Below are 4,600 nucleotides of genomic sequence, written 5' to 3'. Positions count from 1 at the left end.
TGAACTTCTGGGGCGATTGTTCGAGTTGAATTGCCAAAATATTTAGGGTGTTCTAACCATCGTTTTCATGTAAGAGGAGTGTATTGCCGGAAAATGCAAACTCGTCGAGTAAGGATAAGCTGTTGTCGGAGTCGTGCAAGCCAAGATTTCCCCTTTTGATCGGTCGCCCTGCTCTAGCTGGTCGGCCCCTTCGAGTCGGCCATCAACCTCCCGGGCCAGCCTTCTCAGGTTGGTCGCTTGTTCCTCAGTTTGGCCATCCAACTCTTCGAGTTGGACACCAACCCCTAGGGTTGGCCCCAGCTCCTTAGGCCGGCCTCCCAGCTCCTTGGGTTGCCCACCAACTCCTCGGGCCGGCCACCTACCTCGAGTCCATCACTAGTTCCTCGGGTCTGCCTCCTTAGGTCCGCCACCAGCTCCTCGGGCACCAATCCCTCGGGTTGGTCTCCTTGGATCGATCTCTTCGAGTCAACCACCCAACTCCAGCTGGCCACCCAACGCAGACATACTCTAACACTTCAAAATGACAAATGGACCAAAATACCATGTATTGCCTTCCTTAAAGAAAGGGCATTTTTGCAATATTATAATTCTTTATTGTCCTCTTCTATAATCTGTTAAGGGTCCGGAGTCTCTCTCTCTCTCAACCCCCATGTCAAAGGGAACTCTTCTCTGCTTCTCACTTATAACCTTGGGGCAACTCTCTCTCTCTCTCTCTCATTATCTTTCTCCTTCCCTCAGATTCTGCGCTTTATTCCTTGGGCACAAGCCGAAGGATAGATTTGGGTTCAACAAGGAGCTATTTTTACCTTTCAAAACTTTAGTTCCTATTGAACTCAGATTTACTTGTTAATCAAACCTAAAGAAAAGAACATAACAGAAGTGAAAGAGATAAAGATCTATATTTGTATTATGTTTCAACAACCCCTGCTTATCTAATTATAAGGGGTTGAAATTGTTATGAAATGATAATTATTCTTCTAATCCTCTCTAATCGGATGTCCCCTAATCAATAAGGTTAGGTCGGTCGACTGCAAATCAACGGATATTTGGCGTATCGTCCTCTTTTCTATTGGCCCCTATTTAGACAGCCTCTTAGTAGGTCTGCTATCGTGTCAGCCGACTAATCGACCAATAATTGATCAACCAACATTGCTCAATTACTCTTGCTTGTGGTACCCCTATATTGCTTTCATGAAATTCATCTTTCGACACATGTATTATTCCAAGTCATCAGATCCACATTTTCAACCCTCAAGTGTCTTTTTATTGTATTATTCCAAACAGAACTTTAAATGATAGTAACTTTATTTCAGTCTTCGTTTGATAAGGCAATGAAGTTTCGTTTTGTCAGAGTGAATGTCGACGCCAAGAAATTTTTTCATTTGGTGAAGCAACGAGAGACAAACATCTCTCAAAGTTCTTTCAAGAGAATGACAATTTTTTGTCGTTTCATATCGCAACCGACCTCCTCCAGTTAAACAAACACGAGTTTAAAAGTAATTGACAGAACGATGACGGTGCTTCAAACGAAACCTCAAAATACATGTAAATCGGCCGCCTATATTAATCACTTCTATTTTAGTATTATGAGTTGATTGCTTTTATCATGACTCTTTTTTTATGGAAAGACTTAATTTAACTATTGACTTCATATTTAAAATACTTTAAAACCCAACACAAAAGTTAACTAATTTTGTCTCTTTTTGAGGTTGCATAAATTGATTGAATATTGTTTATTTTATTGCCAATGGAGGATGCTATGAGATATAACACTTCAATGGATGGCGACTACACTTATTTTGGTAGGGTTTAGTGGTTGATTATGCAATGGATCAAGAGGTCATTAAATCTGTTAATCATAGGGGGGATGAATCCATAATCCATATTTAAAACGGGCCAATTGGGCTTTAAGTGCCAATGAGATATCCCAATTAGCACACCTGATTAATGAAAGACTCATGATTTAATGAAAAAAGAAATATAATACTTTACTAAAGAAAGAATGAGAGATTTTTTAGTTATTGCTTATTGGCTTAGGGGTAATATTTATTTTATTTATTTTATTTTTTTACTTTATTTGATTTGATTTTATTTATATTTTGATTTGAAACAAATTATATTTGACCTGTTTGATTAAGATTTAGATACATCTCTAACAAATCTCCATCACCTGACATGAATCTAAAGTCATGATGGAGATCTCGATGCGACTTTTTGGGCAAAAAATATTCAAACATGGGTAAAAACTCATCAAGAACTCTGATTTTAGTATACTCGTAGTCAAACTGACCGGCTCGACAAGAAGAACTGAATGTTGCTAAAACTAGTCGAATCCGAGTCAAATCATGCTCAGATAAAGTCATTAAACCACTTATGAAAGTTTTTTGGACATATTTAGAGAGTTAAAAGAATGTCAAATCTAGCAAACTTATAATTGAATCGAGCATCTCGACAAGACGAATCCAACGAACCCAAGATTGCTCAATTTCGACATCGTTCAGGCACTTAGGAGACTGGTGAGCCTCCAACCCTCCAGGACGTCGTTGATCACCCACCAACCGCCATCGATCACCGTCGACCGTTGCCGACCGTCGTCGAGCACTACTGTCGTCAAATACCACCGATTGTCGTCGACCGCTGACCACCGCCATTCACCAACATTCATCGCCGACCACCATCGACCGAAAACCGCAGGTCGATGTTGTAACTTGAAAAACCCAGTAATCATTTCTCGTCTGTGAAACAAGTGGTCTCTATAATCATCAATCTACAGTAGATTTTTATATCTGGGCTAGACCGCATTATTTTTTCCTTTTACGAGTTTTTCACTTCAAAATTTTTTTTTGTGTCATTACTGATTGTTTTCTTTAACTTGAGTGTGTGTTGAATTCTTCTGTAACGCTAAGACGATAATTCATTACTCTACCACCGCAAATTTTCTAGCACGCATCAAATAAAATCATTTAATAAAATATTCAAAACACCTAAATAATATTTTAAATAATTTCAAAAACATATTAATATATTTTTAAAAACAAAATATAAAACATACAAACAACACACTAATAAATATATTTTTTAAACTTAAAAGAGATTTTCTTAATATAAAAAAAAAATGCGATCAGGTGGACGTAGGATCAGAGCTGTAAAAATAATTGGCTTCGAAGCATGGAAATCATTTTAAGCATAAATCATGAAATTGTTGATCCGAAGAGTCATAATTTTCATATCTGCAAATGAAAAACCAACATTTTTAACCCAATATCTTAACTGGGTCTAGACCCAATTAAAATATTCTACGATGAATTTGTGATTACAAGTACAACGCATTGTATCACAGGCGGGAAAGGATTATAACGATGTGCGCAGAAGAACTCGTTGCTCCACAGTAGGGAGTAGGGGCAACCGATGGGGGCACCCGACTGTGGCCAACGAGTGGCGGTTGGAGTTGGTCGAAACTAGCGTAGGCCGGAGGTGATGGCGGCCGAAGGCGGCTGCGTCAAAGCCGGTGGAAGTCTGAGTTGGCCGGAGGTGTCTAGAGGCTACGGTGGTCGGATGTGGCGATGACCGGATCAGTTGGTTGGAGGTGAGGCAGCATTGGCGGAGTTAGACAAAAGCGGGCAATATTAAAAAGTTGGCGTATCCACATTCCTTCACGTAAGAGCTCAGGAAATATTGGCATTTACAAATCAAGCTCCTAGGTGATTTTTTGAATTATGAAACCAATGCATTTAAAAAGTGGATGCCCTGAATGCACTCAAGTAGGGAGGAGTGCCATAGGCTTATGCTTGAGAACCCGGACCATAGAGTCGTCTCTTTTTCTTTCCTTTGACAACCTTTCTCTATAGCTTATAGTTGAATGGATCATGACCTGGAAGTATAACACTTCCAATATGCTCAGTCTGATTCTCATTCAACTTTTGGAATGTATCATACAAAAAAATAGCAAGAGAAATTTTACGGAAAAATTAACTTCAATAATTATTTGAATTGTATTACAATTACCCTTGTGACTTACATAGGTCATCTGGGATTTATTGCCCGCTCAACTCTGGTCCATCTGTCGCTTATCAGTATGCACGCATAGCTCGGCAGTGGTGGGCACTCGTCTCAAGTCTAGAGCCTGTTAAAATAAGGAAATTATTAGTATATATTTAATTTACAATAATATTTAATACATAAATTAACTCTTACTAGCCTCCTCTTGTACTCGGTATATGAGAGCGCCACAACAACATTCTTGGATGCCCCCATGCCTCTACATTTAGAGAGTTGATTTTCCTTGGCATGCTAACTCTTTTTTTAGTAATCTAGAGCATCATAGACCCCTAAGCAATGACTCACAAACATCCTCCCTTAGCAACAAATGGTGCTTGCGTATCTTTCCTATCTTGAAAAACATGCCGCGAATACGATCACTCCTTCTGTGCTCAAAGTTCCTCTGAATGTACGTGTCATGCTCCGAGCGAAAGCAAAAATATTTCTGCAAAATTTAAAATATTAGATTGATATATATATATCAATCTAATATTTTTCCTCATTGAGTTCTGCTAGTGTATCTTGAGGTCTCTCTATTGACAGCAAGAGCATGCCCCTCCGT

Source organism: Phalaenopsis equestris, unplaced genomic scaffold (genome assembly GCF_001263595.1).
Source record: "Phalaenopsis equestris unplaced genomic scaffold, ASM126359v1 Scaffold000002, whole genome shotgun sequence".
Classification (NCBI taxonomy): Eukaryota; Viridiplantae; Streptophyta; class Magnoliopsida; order Asparagales; family Orchidaceae; genus Phalaenopsis; species Phalaenopsis equestris.
Note: the sequence above shows the minus strand (reverse complement) of the source record.